At 41.7% G+C, this 15948-nt stretch overlaps 1 protein-coding gene across 4 annotated transcripts in view; it reads left to right on the top strand.

Moving 5' to 3' along the window:
• Window positions 1-15948, top strand: part of P4HA2 (prolyl 4-hydroxylase subunit alpha 2) — a 70460-nt gene that overhangs the window by 954 nt on the left and 53558 nt on the right. The gene's annotated exons all lie outside the window — the stretch shown is intronic.

Genomic DNA, 15948 nt, shown 5'->3' with positions numbered 1-15948 from the left:
TGTAGGATGAAACCATGGTAGTTAAAGTGGTCTATGCATCCTTAATTTTTAGAGCTCTGCCACGAAACCCACTGGGTGACCCTGGGCAAGTCACACTCTCTCAGCCTCTGGGGGAAGGCAATGGCAAACCTCCTCTGAACAAATCTTGCCAAGAAAAGCCCATGAGAGGGTCACCTTAGGGTCACTCTCAGTCTGAAACAACTGGGAGGCAGACAGCAACAAGCTGAGCCCAAAGTCACTTCCATCTGGGCAGTTATTCTCTGAGGGGCATTTGTGGCACTGCAGGTTAGGCCCACTATTAGGCGGGAAACAATTGTTTCCCAGACAAGTACAGCAGACGGGTTAAAGGGTTTTTCCTCATGGACTATGCCAGTACATCTCAAGCTACCTAAAGTGGCAGAGAAGCATTGCCCGCCCCCCTATGAGCCAGGGACCAGTACCATGGCTACCATTGTCTTTTCTCCCCAGAGACTGCAGCCAATGGCACATGGAGTGGCATCAGCCCATGAGCCGCTACTTCATCTAGCTCTGAACTTTGCCAATAACTATCATGTTTTAGCTTCTGCCTGCTCCTCTGCATTCCTGACATGAAGACATTCTTTGACCTCTGATGGACAATTCTTTGCCTACCTTACGTAGGATCATGTGGGGCGTTGGAGAGAGCACATTATAATTTTCTTGGAATAAATTTGGCCATATAGTCTGCTTGCAGCCATCTGTGAAGCTGACTTTTCAAAATTCCAGACCCAGGAATGCCTCCTGTGGGTATACAGTCAGAGTGATGTGTTGGGTGCTGAGTAACTCTGCAGAGTAATCTAATCCAGTCTTCTGACCACATTCAGAAGGCCAAACTCAACCAGAGATGGGAGTGTGCCAAGCCCAGACACAGACTCATAGTACCTGTATTCACTGGGGCATGCAGAAGAGTTGATCTATCTTGCCAAAGTATGAACTTGATCTCTGAGCCTATTAGGAATGGGGAAGATAGTTGCTCGTGAACTTATAGCTGCTGATGGATAAAAGAAATCAGTACAAGGCTGAACTGTCAGACTTGGTTTGTGCTTGAGCAAAAACCATCTGAGATCTCCGAGTAGGGTTTGGAAATAATCGCGCATGAATCCTTGGAGAGCCATTGTTATCACTCAAGGGTAGACAATACTAGACAAAATGGACCAGTTGACAATTTATCACTTCCTTCACAAGAAAAGGAAAAGGGAATTGAGAATAGGGCAGAGTTTGGAGAAATTACTTTTGAGGACTACAGCTGACTATCTTGTCTAGGAGAGTCAGAAAACAAACACCTTTTTCAAACTTGTGGGATTTGGTTATAGTCTTTTTCCACTTGCCACTTTCTTTGCCTCAGTAAGATGCTTGTGGTATTTTGTCTGCTTCTCAATTGTTTCAAAGTTATTGGCCAAAAAAGTTTCTTCTTAATGCTGCTCCTTAAAATGACAAACAACAACAACAACAACAAAACCCTCTTATGGCACCATGAGTACTAATAAAATTGATATGGCATCAGATTTTATGGACATACAGTGTGCTTCATCAGCTGCAAGAAGTGTTTGTTCTAACTTGGTACAGTAATATGTCTTGTGAGTGCAGACTGTAAGGATTGAGACTTATCGGGCAAATGAGAGTTGTGTCTTTTTACTTTATTGTTCTTAAGTGTTCAGACAGAAGGTGTCAGGACTTACAAACTTCCTTTCTCTAGTGATGGATTTCTGTAGAAGGTAATTCTCAGTGATTGGTCATAGAATAAGCTCCTTATCAGGAGAGCTTCCTAGTTTGCAAACATGGTGCAGCATTTGGTGGCTTGGTTATCACATCCATGTACAGAAATTTTACAGCTTAATACGGATGACATAGGTCCAGGTGATGTTGGACAGGCTTGTGTATCTATCCATCCTGATGCAGGCTATATACAGACAGTAGTATTGGAGAGGTTCTAAAACATGACAAATCCACTGTGAGATGGACATTCACTATTTCTTGTCCAACTGTATTCCTGATGTAGTATGATTCTCAAACATGAAAAGCTGGTTTGACCAGAGGCTGCAGTGGGGCAGTCAATACATACTGTGGGCACTGTTCAGAAAGGTTACTTTTTTTGGACTGCAACCTCCACAGGGAGACAGCATGCCTGGTTGTAGTCCCAGAAGGTTGTGGTTGAGTTTTAGCTGTGGAGTTCTGGAAACTATAGCCCAATATAACTTTTCTAACATTGTTGCATCATCTCCTTCTCAAACTAGGTTTGAAAGGCTAGTTTAGAGTTTTTTAGGGTAGTGAGCAGCAACAACAACAAGTTTCCTTTGATTGTGATCCCTTCGTCTGACGCCTCCTTGGAAGAGCCTTCCCTAGCCTGATGTCATCCACATGTTTGGATGTCAGCCTCAGCCAGCTTGGTTAATGTTCAGGAATGCTCTGAGTTGTAGTCCGAAACAGCTGGAGGGCACCAGGTTGGGAAATGCTGCAATCAATAGAATAATCCTTAAACTAATACCAAAAAGCAACACAAGAATGTAGAATCAGAGTGTAGAATTTGCAATACCTGTATATCCAAGTAAATTTGCATGGAATCTCATTTGATAGACATCCTATCAACCATATGTGGCTCATGGACCTCATAGCAATTCACTTGGGTAATGTGTTCCCAGAGCAGTCCTAGTCCTTCAGTTTGTGCATCTTATATAAGTGGAAAGATAGGAACACATTTGCAGAATGAAACAAAGCTGTTACAGTGGCAGTCCAATGTTTGAACCCATTCAGTATCTCTTATTACTCTTTTTGAAGTTTTCTACATGCTTGCAAACCGTGAATTTTTAGCCATGGCATACAATTACTGGGACTTAAATCTACTTGGAAACCTTGAATTCTTCTCTAAGGAGAAGTGGTCGGGATCTGATAGACACTTATAAATTATTAATATGAATTCCATCTTGGGAAAAAGGTGGGGTATAAATAAATAAATGAATAAATAAAATATTTAATCAGATCAGGTTATTTCCTGTTTCCATAAAGTGTTGTTAAAATACTAATGGACTATAAATAGAGGTTGTATAATCAGTATTCATGGTGATATATTTGAGCTAGATTCTTCTTAATTAATTCTTCTAAGAATATGTTGAAATTCATTTTTAAATGTAAAAAAATACTTTTTATCAATATTGCTTGCACTTGGCACAACTATTTTGTTAATCTGTCCTTTTAGGCCGCAACTAAACTAACCTTGCAAAATTCTTCTTCCCCTTCTAAACTGTTGTTTTATCTGAGGTGATGTTTACATTTGTATTTTGCTTGATGATATCTGTGTCAGTTAAGATATACAGTTGGCCTTCTGTATCCACAGATTCCTTATCCATGGATTCAACCATGGCAATATTAAAAGAATATATAAATTCCTAAAAGCAAACCTTGATTTTATATAAGAGATACCATTTTATATAAGAGATACCATTTTATATAAGAGATACCATTTTACTATGCCATAATCTCAGTGAGATTATGAGAGTTAACATATTGACATCACTGATATAGATCGGCTCCTGTATATAGGTGGAAACAAAATAATTTTATTAACTTTTCAAACTCCTACTGTTCCAATGATGCTGCTCAAAATGAAAAATTTCCTCGCCTCCCTACAAATCACACTCATCAGGGTCTTTAAAGATCCAGTGACTCATTCGCTTTTTTCACGTAATAATAATTAATAATAATAATTTTTATTTTTCTATTTCCCGCCGCTCCCTGTGGATCGAGGCGGGATCACATCAATGTCATCAGTACAATTTACAAAATACACAACAGCTTAAAAACAACCAATTAAAAACAACATTATATAGCAACATTATTTAATAAAATACAATACAAACAATACTAGTCAGCCAGGGTGTTGCAGTAAGGGAAACAACGCGTCTGATTCATCTGTGTTTCCATATTATCAGACTAGGTGGGATTCTTCAGCTAAAGCAGGTTGGATGGATATGCCTGCTGGAAAAGATCCGTCTTTAATGCCTTCTTAAAGGCTTCTAATGTAATCAGACGGATCTCTTCCGGTAAGCTGTTCCATAATTTCGGGACCGTGGCTGTAAATGCTTTTTGGGAAATAGTGACCAATCTGTTTTTTTTTTGTATTCCAGCAGTTTTCTTCCCTGATGTTCTGAGAATGTGGGGCGGATTGTGTAGAGAGAGGCGTTCCCTTAAGTAACTCGGGCCCGAGCCATGTAGGGCTTTAAAAGTAATGACCAACACTTTGTATTGCGCCTGGAAGCTAATCGGTAGCCAGTGTAAAGATTTTAATATCGGTGTAATAATGATCTGATCTAATGAGATGGATTTATCTTCACCACCAATTCAAAACTCTGATATGGCATCCTCCCCAACAGACAATACCCATCATCCAACACCTTCATCAAAAGAAAAAGAAAATAACCCCAACAACCCTGTGAGATCTTCCACATTGGGGAAAGAGGATTTTCCTGTTACCAAAGATTTTACCGAAAATGACATTCAACAGTTAAACCTGATACAGTTAGATATAAACAGCAAGCTAAAAACTTTGAAGACTCTAGGCCATTCTGCTGAAGTTAGCACAAGACCACTAGGTGATTTGTGCCAACTCCTAGGGGTTGCTAGTCATAGGAAAAATTCTATAAAGGACCATAACCCTCTATCCTCATATACAGCTGATAACGAAGAAATGGACGGCAAATATTCAAATCAACAAGAGGAGACCATTAAAATAGATCAGAACTCTATGCTAATAGACTTGGGAGTCAGAGCACAAGCTGGAACTATCCTCTTACTCGGGTGCCACAGTTGATAATCAATTAACTAACTTGGCAATATTATCTACAGATCCCAACTTTTCCTAGACCAGCTGTCATCTTCTGTGCCCCAGCTGGAGCCTTCTCCTTCCCATACCACTTCTACTTTTTTTAACTATGCAAAGGAAAGCCATACAATACCAACGCTTGGTCAGACAGGTAACTTGCCATTACTATGAGACCAACTCAGTCAACTTGTTTCAACAGAACACTTATCAAGCACACAATACATAAGATCAGAAGATAGTGTCGCAAAGGTATCTTCTTCTTCTCTTACCATATGACGGGAATCATCCCAGCATGATTACCAGCTCAATATAATGGGACTTGTGCATCCATAGATTTTGTTATCCATGGGAGGGATACCAAACACCAGTGCATACCAAAGACCCACGGTATTTAGCATTTTATTTGTGACAATTAAAATGCAAATGAGCCTCACTTACTATGAACTTATACAGGGGTAGTCATGTTTATTGTTTTATCAGTTTAACTCATCTGGGCTTTTACAACACAAAGTTCAGAAAGCTACTTTTAGGTTATCAGCAGCAAAGGAGCCCAGATGAGTTAAACTGATAAAACAGTTAATAGAAGGTGAGGCTCATCTGCATTTTAATTTCCACAAATAAAATGTTAAATATAAATTAACTGATATGCATATCATCATTTTAAGTTAAGTGCTGCAGAATACTCAAGCCAGTGTGAACACCAATACACTGCATTGTATTTTGCCATCCCTCTTCCCCTTGTGGGCTACATGGAATGCTGAAATGGAAATGGAAATGACAACACTTCCAATTTTGAGGTTTCTCTCCTTGTGGGTTGAGGGGGATCTCTTAGGGATTTTTAACAGGGCTCAGGGTGGTGGGAGGAAAACCTGCAGCATTTTGCAGTGGTCTTGAGTAGTTTTGGGACACTTAGGGGTGAAAAATTTCATGAAAACTAGGGAAAAATAAGTGTGGAATTGGAGGATGTCAAAGGTGCGACTTCAGGATCTGCAGAAATGAGCTGGAGGCTGTGCACAATTCTCAGGCTTTCCCCACTTAAGCTATGTTTTTAAGCATAATTTTGTCCATTAGTACTTGCCTCCAAATATCTTAGAACTGTAGCTTTAGAGCAACTTTTGAGACAATCTTAAGATAGTTTAAGAAATATCTGAAGGGAAGTTGTATATAAACATTCTGGGCTATGCAGGAAAAGGCAGTTTATGCCTCCAAAGTCTGGGCTTGCTCCAGAAGGGCAAGATAAAGAGTATGACTTGGCCAACATAGACTCCTCTCTGTGTTTGACATTTGATTTAAACACGCATTTATAGGTATCACGGTGTCAGGATTTTTGTCTTGAGAGAAGAGAAGGCTTGGACAGCTACGTTTAAAAGTACCCGAGTGACAGGTTTCAAATATATAACTTCTTTTAACTGTTAAGGAAATGCAGTATCACTTGAGACTTAAAGCGCTATTGGAAGCTAATCCTGATGTGGTATTTCTTAAGGTTACATAACAAAATAGTCACAAGATCACTAACATTATTGGAAGAAGGACCCTGCTGATTTCTTTGCTGACAGACAGTATTTGAGGAACTGCCTCCTCATATGCTGTTATGAAAACGCACACACACACTGGATCTGATGATTGTTTAGCATTTTGCTGTTTAATTATTTGCAGATGCACATTAACTACTTGGCAATAGAGGTGGTGATGCAGGCATGTGGAGGAGATGAGTGCAGTGCTTTAGGGGCGTAAATGCTGAATGCTGAAATGAGACGTCAGCTGGAAAGCAGTTATCTTTGGGAAAAGAATAACATTTAGTATATAGGCTTTTGGCTTCAGGAGCTGAGCACAGTCCTTCGGCATTTGCAAGAGTTACTTGTAAGGGTGTTTTTATTTTTCTGAAGGTAGCATACTTTTTCTTGACCAAGGATGACTGACTGCACCCCCACCCACAAAAAAAAAAGGTTCCCAAGTATCTTTCTTCTTTCTTCTCAGATGTGACAGATCTTTCTGGCATTTAGGGAATCATGTATTACCCTGGAATCCCTGAGAAAATGGAGGCTCATGCATATTCAAGCCCCATAGGCTTGAATGGGGTGTGCCCCTGTGCGCATGGCCTGTGTGCACACTGGGTGCGTGCGCCATTAAAAATAGCAGAGGTCAACCCTCTGCAGATATTCAAAGTCATGGATCTCAGATCTGCGAGTTAGGAGGGGCGACTGTAATCTCACAGATCTAGCATTGAAGTAAATGCAATATCTCCTAATTAGGATTGCCTCAGAGTTTCTCCCAATGGCAAGTGATAGTGCTAGGAGGAGGGATATACATTAACCAAGCTCTAGGTTTTTGTACTTCTATTTGGTAACGTTGGGGCTGAACAGACGCCCGTTTTAGCGCTAGATCAGGGCTGCAGCAACTACATGCTGCAACCCTGATCTGGTCTTTCTGTGGCGCAAAAAGGACCCGCAAAAAGTGGCTCCTTTTTGCACCATAGAAAGGGTGCCATTGTCACTGGCGCCACAGCTTTTCGGTGCTCCTTTGGCACTGCATCATCTGGACGCAGCATTGCCCGCCGTGTTGTGGGGCGTGCAGTGCTGGCCTTTCTCGCCAGTTTGTCGAGGCTGTTTGTTCTCAGTTTCTACTCTTTGAATACTTCCAATACTACAGTACTACATAATGACTACAGATGATTTACATACCTTGAAAGTAAGTAATGACGACATAGAAACAATCAAAGACTGGCTATATCTCGACATAGGAGTTTACCGCACAGGGGTCCAATGCTGGCCTCAGAATAGAATGGAAAGTAACGGAACGAGTGGGGGATGGATTTTACCGCGCACAAAAGTCCCCATTCCGTTCCGTTCCCATCTTTTCTGTGCCCATTCCATTCCAGAGGGGATGATTTTTGAGAACTGTTCTGAATAGTTCTCAAAAATTGCCTCCTCTGGAACGGAATGGGCACGGAAGAGGGGAATGGAACAGAATGGGGACTTTTGTGTGCGGTAAAATCCATCCCCCACTCATTCCGCACTCGTTCCTACCCCTCCCGTTCCGTTTTGAGGCTGGACCGAGGAGGACCTGTGCGGTAAACTTCTGTAGTCAAGAAATCAGAAGAAGACTAGGATGTGGAAGGGCAGCTATGAAAAAAATAGACCAGATTGTGAACTGTAAAGATAGATAATTGAATACAGTACTAAAGTTAGGATAATCCATGCCATTGTATTTCCCATTTCTATATATGGTTATGAAAACTGAAGAAAGCTAATAGGAAGAAAATCAACTCATTTGAAATGTGGTGCTCAAGAAGAGCTTTACAGATACTGTACTGTAGACTGTTAAAAGCACAAATAAATTAGTATTAGAGCAAACATGTCTGAACTCCCCCTAGAAGCCAAGATGACTAAACTGAGACTGTCATACTTTGATCAACTCATGAGAAGACGTGAGTCACTAGAAAAAAAAACCAATACTGTTTGGTAAGGCAGAAGACAGTAGGAAAAGGGGAAGACCACATTCTAGATTGAAAGACTCAATCAAGAAAGCCAAGACCCTGAATATGGAAGATTTGAGCTTGGCTGTTGATGATAGGGTGACATAGACTCGCTCATTCATGGGGTTGCCCTAAGTTGAATTGATGACAGTTAACAACAAACACTACATTTAGGCTGCAGTTATTTGGTTAAGATGCTGACTCTGTTGATTGCAAGATCAGCAGGTAGGCAGTTTGAGGGTGCCGCATGATGGAGTGAGCTCCCATCACTAGTCCCAGCTTCTGCCAATCTAGCAATTCGAAAGCATGCAAATGCAAGTAGATAAATACAATAAGTACCACTTCAGTGGTAAGGTAAATAGCATTCTGTGCAGTCATGCTGGCCACTTGATCACAGAGTAGTCTCTGACAATGCTGGCTCTTCGTCTTAGTAATGGAGATGAGCACTGCCCCCTATGGTCAGACATGACTTGACAGCCTTGTCAGTTTAGAATACCTTTACTTTTTCCTTTATTTGTTACATACTTCCTTTCAAGTAAGCATATACAGTACTATTTGTGTGCAGTAAAAAGCAACTTGAGATGCTTAGTTAAGGGAACTGCTTGCTTAACATAATAATAATCTGCTAAGTAAACTAATGTCCTTTAATAAGCACATAGCATCAGATCAGTATACTGATGACACCCAACTTTATTTCTCTTTTCTACCAAACTCCAAGGATGCTATTTTGGCTCTGTAATGGCATCAGTAATAGATTGGATAAGGGAAAACAAATTGAAGTTTAGTCTAGAGAAGACAGGTGCTCCTGGTAAGTCAGAAGGAAGATCAAGGAATATGGATTCAGCCTTCACTTCCCGTGAAGGTGCAGGTCCACACCTTGTACGTATGCCTGGATTCAGCCTTGAGCCTGAAAATTCAGATCAGGAGTTCTTTTGTTTTTCAGCTTCATCCTTTCCTAGAAATGTCAGATTTGACTCACACCTTAGTTACATCCTGTGTGGATTGCTGTAACACGCCCCATATGAGGCTGCCTTTGAAGAGTATTTGGACACTTGGTACAAAGTACTACAACCAAAGTTTCAGGAATCATACAACTTTCCTCCTCTAACAGCTCCATTGGCTACCAGTCTTCATCCAGACACAATTCAAAGTGCTGATTATGACCAATAAAGCCCTATACAGCTTAGGTCCAGGCTAACTGACATACTGTATCGACTCATATGAGAATGCCTGTGTCCAGAGGTTCTCAGAGAATCCCTTTTTTTCAGTCTCCTTACCATCACATGTATGGTTAATGGAGACATGAGGTAAGGTCTTATTGGTGGTTGCCTCTGAGTTTTAGAACTCCCTTCCTAGGAAGGCTAGAATGGCCAAGCCCTTGCTATCCTGTCATTGGCAGGCAATGACTTGTTGTATTTTTTATCCCAACAGTCTTTTAGAATGGAACATATTTAAAAGAGGGACTTTAAGATGGTGCGGTATTGTTTTGAATTGTATTTTTCTTAAGTGACCCCCCTCCCCCCCGGTTTTCGGTGTACAGTGGTATCTTCCCATCCATGGGGGGGGGGGCAGTTCTGGACTCTCCCATGGATGGGGGAAAAACAGATAGCCAGTGTTGGCAGTATGCATGTGGCTGTGTCAGCATGTTTGGCAAGCACATGCCACCATTGAATAATATGGGGTGTAGAAATCTGCTGATGCTTGAATTCATGGATAGCTAGCCTGAAGTTATGGCAGGCCCACTGTATGTTTTAAATAATTTTGTTTCCAATCCTAGCTAGCAAGGCTAATGGTAAGGTATTATGGGACCTGTAGTTTACAACATTTGCCCCTTGTCTTTATCCTTTTGGAAAAGCATAGAACAGATTGGAAGCTACTCCATATTTGGGAATGTCTGTCTTGTTGTCTTTGAGTTTTCTGTGATTAGAAGGCTCAAAATGGGAAAGGTGATTAAAAATGAGAGTCCAAGGTATTAATTAGGGAGTGTGATTACAGGGTAAATGAAATCCTGTAAAAGCCTGATGCTTGTTCTCCATGACTGATATCAGCATAGAGAAAAATAGCAAAACAGATTGTCCGTATGTAGATTGGCATTGCAATGTAACTGTGGTCTCTTAGAGGGCTTTAGGATTTTCTCTCTGTTATGAAGGAACAACCTCAGTTTCCACCAGCAGATGCAAGTCTCTGAGCAGGTGACAATCTACTGAGTGCTGTATACTGCATTAATAAAATTACCTTGTGGGTTTAGGAATAGTAGTACAAATCTTACAGGCTTGTGGAACTAATTTCATGATTAATTTTTTGTAGGTTTTTTGGGCTATGTGGCCATGTTCTAGAAGATTTTCTTCCTGACATTTCACCAGCATCTGTGGCTGGCATCTTCAGAGAACGCTTGCCTGGAATGTGTGTGTGTGTGTGTGTGTGTGTGTGTACACATACACTTTGTGAGCCTGGGAATGCAGGAGTGATTTGCGTGTGTTTTGTTCTGTTGTTGATGGCTGGCCTCAGGCTGGGAGGCTAATGCAAAAGAGGATTAGTGTCTGCTAATTGGTGATCATTATCTCCTGGGAAAGCCCCTGACTCTGAGTGGTTTCCCATTTGCATTTGCTGAGTCATTTTGCTATTCCTCAGGACTGGTAGCCAAATTTTATTCACTTTAAGGGTTTCTTCTTTCCGGTTGAAATTATCCAGATGTTTATGGATTTCAATGGCTCCCTCTGCATCCTGACATGGTAGTTGTTGGCATGGTCCAGAATTTCAGTGTTTTCATTATTATTATTATTATTAACCTTTATTTATGAAGCGCTGTAAATTTACACAGCGCTGTACATGCAATCTTTTTAGTTAGACGGTTCCCTGCCCTCGGGCTTACAATCTAAAAAGACATGACACAGAAGGAGAAGGGAGTGGTGGAGGGAGAGGGTAAGAGGTCCAGCAGTTCCTCTCTACCTCCGAGACCTGGACCAAGGCAGATGGACTGGAGGGAGGGCTTGGCTTCAAAATGGAAGGTTGATCTTCTTCCACGGAAAATACATACTCACAAGTAGGATAATACATATACAATACATAGCAATACAGGAAATGGTTTGATAAACAGGCACTAAAAGAACATCAGATGGTAAGCGACAATTATGCAATGCCTGGGAAGGCTTCCCTGAACAGGATGGTTTTCAGCTCCGTTTTGAAGCTAGTTAAAGAAGTGATGGCTCTTGCTTGTGGGGGAAGAAGGTTCCAGGAGTGAGGGGCAGCAAGTTAAAAGGGGCGAATCCGGGATGGGGCAGAGGAAATCCTGGGCTGAGACAGGAGCCAATCCTGGGCTGAGACAGGAGCCCTTGACTACCAGAACGGAGGGCCCTGGTGGGAAGGTGAGGAGAAAGAAAGTCTGATAAGTAAGGAGGGGCCAGTCCATGGAGGGCTTTAAATGTCGACAGCAGGAGCTTATACTGAATGCGGAAGGGGAGAGGGAGCCAGTGAAGGGATGCCAACACAGGAGAGATGTGGTCAGAGCGGTGGGTGGAAGTGATAATGCGTGCAGCTGAATGCTGGACAGAGATTAAAGGACGGAGGTGAGAAAGAGGAAGCCCAGCCAGGAGGACGTTACAGTAATCAAGTCATGAGATCACTAGGGCATGGACCAGGATCTTGGCAGTAGAGGCGGAGAGATATGGACGGATTTTGGCAATATTGTACAAAAAGAATCTACAAGCCTTGGCTGTGGTCTGGATCTGAGGGATACACGACAGAGAAGAGTCAAAGATAAAACCAAGACTGCGGGCTTGCTGGACTGGTTGAATAGAAATGTTGTCCACAGAGACAGAAAAGGAGTGTTGAAGGGTGGGCTTAGGGGGAAAGACAAGAAGCTCTGTCTTGGACATGTTGAGCTTCAAACGCCGATGGCGCATCCACAGCGAGACAGCTGTGAGGTAGGACGAGACTTGCTGTTGAAGCATTGGAGAAAGGTCAGGGGCGGAAAGATACAGCTGGGTGTCATCGGCATACAGATGGTAGGAAAAGCCAAATGAGCTGATGAGTTTTCCTAAGAACAGTATGTAGAGAGAAAACAGAAGGGGACCCAGAACAGAGCCCTGGGGAACTCCAACAGATAAGGGAACAGGAGAAGAAGTCAGACCCCCTGCAACTACTGCAAAAGATCTGCCAGACAAGTAAGATCAAAACCAGTCGAGAACAGAGTCTGAGAACCCAAGGTCAGAAAGTATATCCACTAGAAGACAGTGATCAACAGTGTCAAAAGCTGCAGACAAATCGAGAAGGATGAGAACAGAGTAAAGGCCATTAGCCTTGGCCTGTAAAAGGTCATTCAAAATCTTAGTGAGAGCTGTCTCAGTAGAATGCCTTGGGCGGAAACCAGACTGAAAGGGATCAAGGATGGAGTTGGTTTCAAGAAACTCAAGACAGCGCGAATAAACAACCCGTTCCAAAACCTTAGAAAGAAAGGGGAGAAGAGAAATCGGACGATAGCTAGACAAAGAGGAGGGGTCAAGAGAAGGTTTTTTCAGAATTGGGAAAATGAGAGCATGTTTGAAGTCCGATGGGAAGGAACCTGTAGAGAGAGAGAGATTGAAGATATGGAGAAGCGAGGGCAGAAAGGAGGGAGCTATAGAGATTAGAAGAGGAGTAGGAATTGGATCAAGAGGACAGGTTGCAGGTTTGGAAGAGTTCAGAAGTGTAGAGAGTTCATCCAAAGAGGCAGGAGGAAACACAGAAAATTTGTTAGGGGAGGGCGATAGAAGATTAAGAGCAGAAGAAGAATCGGGAGGGACTATCTCAGAGCGAATAGTGGTAATCTTAGAGATGAAATAATTAGCAAAGTCATTAGGAGGGAATGATGAAGAGACAGGAGGAGAGGGAGGTTTAAGCAAAGTGCATTTTATGCCCAGCATTTTATGCCCAGGATGGTTTGTGGCATGCTCTGCTACTAATTTCATGATTCTTTAGAATCATTCCACTATAAGAAAAATGATTTTATTATTGTGATGCAATTCTTTATCTTATAAAGTGTCACCATCTCAAGTAATAGAAATTATTATATGTATCATTCCCTCAGTTACATGCAATATCTGTTGTGCCTAAATCATGTCTCTTGTACTCTTCATTTATATCTTCCTAATTTTCAGCCCTGGGCTAATCTACCTGAAGTAAATCTCATTGAATACAGTGGGATTTACATTTTGAGTAAATAGACTCAGCCTGTTAGTCTCATAACTGGATCCTCACAGTCTAACAGCACGAAGACACATGTTTTTCATTTAATAGGTTTTTTTCTCTAAAAAAGCGATTTTTTTTTTGGAGTGGATAATGAATTACAGTACTGATTTTACTGTGGGTTTAGTTACTGATTCTTCTCATGTTTTCCATATATGAAGTTGGTTGTGCTCATGTTAAGGAGAAACTCTCAGGCCCAGAGTAAAGTCTGTGCTTAGACCTCAAATTGCTGTTTATATAAGAGACACGTCTTCTTGGGTTCAGTACAGGACCACACCCATGAAGTAAATATCACGTGGCATGTGCGTCTTGGGGTCAAGCATTCATCTAAATCAAGATTGGTCAAAATGTCATCATACCATTTAAATTTAGATTCTTTGAAAAGCAATGCATCAGGTTTATTAAAACAGTAGTATATAAATCTTCCAGACATTTTGAAAGAGCTCGGTTTGCTAAAACAAGTGACTCTCAGAAATGAGTAGTTCTTCAATCCTGAGTGAAATGTTATAGGGCCTGTCCTGAACTTCTGAAGAAGACAATGTCTAGATACAATATCTATTTTAAAAAATTATTCTGGAAACTAAATTTGTATATGTACTTTAGTATAAACAAAGAATATCCTCAACTGGGTTTAAAGCAGGGTGTGTTTGGTTCTGAATTTAGGGGAAGGGGGCGGGTAATGCTCAGTCTGATTGATAATTCAAAGGAGCTGTACATACGGGTGGTGAAATGCTGCCCTTCTTTGCTGCATATCGATCCCAGAGCAGCCAAACTGCGCAGGAACGATACGCAGCCAGGAAGAAGCTGCCTAGAGCAGCTTCTTCCTTGTGGTGTTGCAGCCCTATCACGCCACTTCCTGTGCCCCCCGTGCAGACGCTGAGCATCATGTACATCATCATCATGGCCCTCATGTGGATGTGAGGTTGGCATGATGGTGGCAGCGGCGACACATTCTAGGGTTCCGGAGCATGCGGTTGCTGTGTGCTCCAGAACCCTAGATTCGGTGGCGCCATGCCACTTCCTGCCCATATGTACCAGGCCAAAGTTTGGTTTCATCCTTTATGTCAGGGAATGGAGAACATTTAGACCTCAATTTGTTTTGGACTTCAGTTCCCAGAACCTGCAGCCAGGCAGCCAACAATAAGGTATTGTAAGGATTGTATTGTAAAGCATCTGGAGGTTTAGTTCTTCTACCCCCTGCTTTACGTCTACCAAAAAATTAATGCCTAGAATTGGATTGAGGTTGAAGGTAGCTTTAGACTTCAATCCTGTATAGCAGGAAAAGGAAAACAAAGGCTACTGGGATGTATGTTGTCCATGAACCATTCCTTGTTTTGGAACTAAGCTGTTGGGGCTCCTGTTAACACTGATGGAATCCCATACCCCACACCTATGTGGAGTGAGATGTGAAATTACTTCTAAAGAGATATTTGTACCACTAGGTCTCTTGAGGGTTTGAATTGCTGAGTTTTGGAGTGCTCAGAAAAAATCTGCTGGTAAGTGCTCTAGATTTTTCTGTATTCTACATGCATATGTTTTTTGAAACACAAACTGCAGGTGAAGTCAAATAAATAGATTCTGAAGAGCCATGTGGAAAAACATGAATCAGCAGGACATTTATATGTTTCCAGAGCTTCTTAAAAGTCTCATTGTTTTTGAAACGATGATTAGGAAATCTGTGTCGGTATGTTTTCTAATTGATTGCATGTGACAAATAACTTCTGGACAGTATCTGACTAGAGGCAGAGACGGGGCAAAAATGCATTCTTTTTCCTGCTGCAGAAAAAGTTAATGGCAGTTTTGGTAGTCTGGTCAGTTTGAGCTTTATTTAGAAATATTTCTCAAGACATTGTTTTACATTCACTTTCTCTTCCTTTTCTTTTTTCTCTTTATTTTGAAAGGAAGCAAATGCTAGTTTAAGAAAGATGGATACATTTGTCTTTTAACCACCTTGGTGGATGGCCTATGCTGGGAACTGGACAGGGGGCGTGTGTCTATGTTCTGCTGGACCTCTCAGCAGCTTTCAGTACCGTCAACCATGGTATCTTTCTGGTGCTCCATGCTGGGATGGGACTTGGAGGCATTGTTTTATGGTAGCTCCATTCTTTTCCAGAGTAGTACTTTCAGAGGGTAGTGCTGGGGATTCCTGTTCAACTTCTAGGCCACTGGCCTGTGGAGTCCCTGGGGGTTCTGCTTTGACCCCTATGTTATTTAACATCTACATCAAACCACTGGGAGAAGTTTTCTGGAGTTCTGGGGTCAGGTGTCACTAGGAATGTTGATGATACCCAGCTCTGTTATTTCTTTCCACCAAATTCCAAGGAAGCTGTTTGTGTGCTGCTAAACTAGTGCCTAGTCACTATACTGGACTGAATGAGAGTGAATAAATTCAAGATTAATCCCGACAAGACAGAGG

This window comes from Sceloporus undulatus, chromosome 2 (assembly GCF_019175285.1).
Source record: "Sceloporus undulatus isolate JIND9_A2432 ecotype Alabama chromosome 2, SceUnd_v1.1, whole genome shotgun sequence".
NCBI classification, from domain to species: Eukaryota; Metazoa; Chordata; class Lepidosauria; order Squamata; family Phrynosomatidae; genus Sceloporus; species Sceloporus undulatus.
This window is presented reverse-complemented; position numbering and strand designations above follow the sequence as displayed.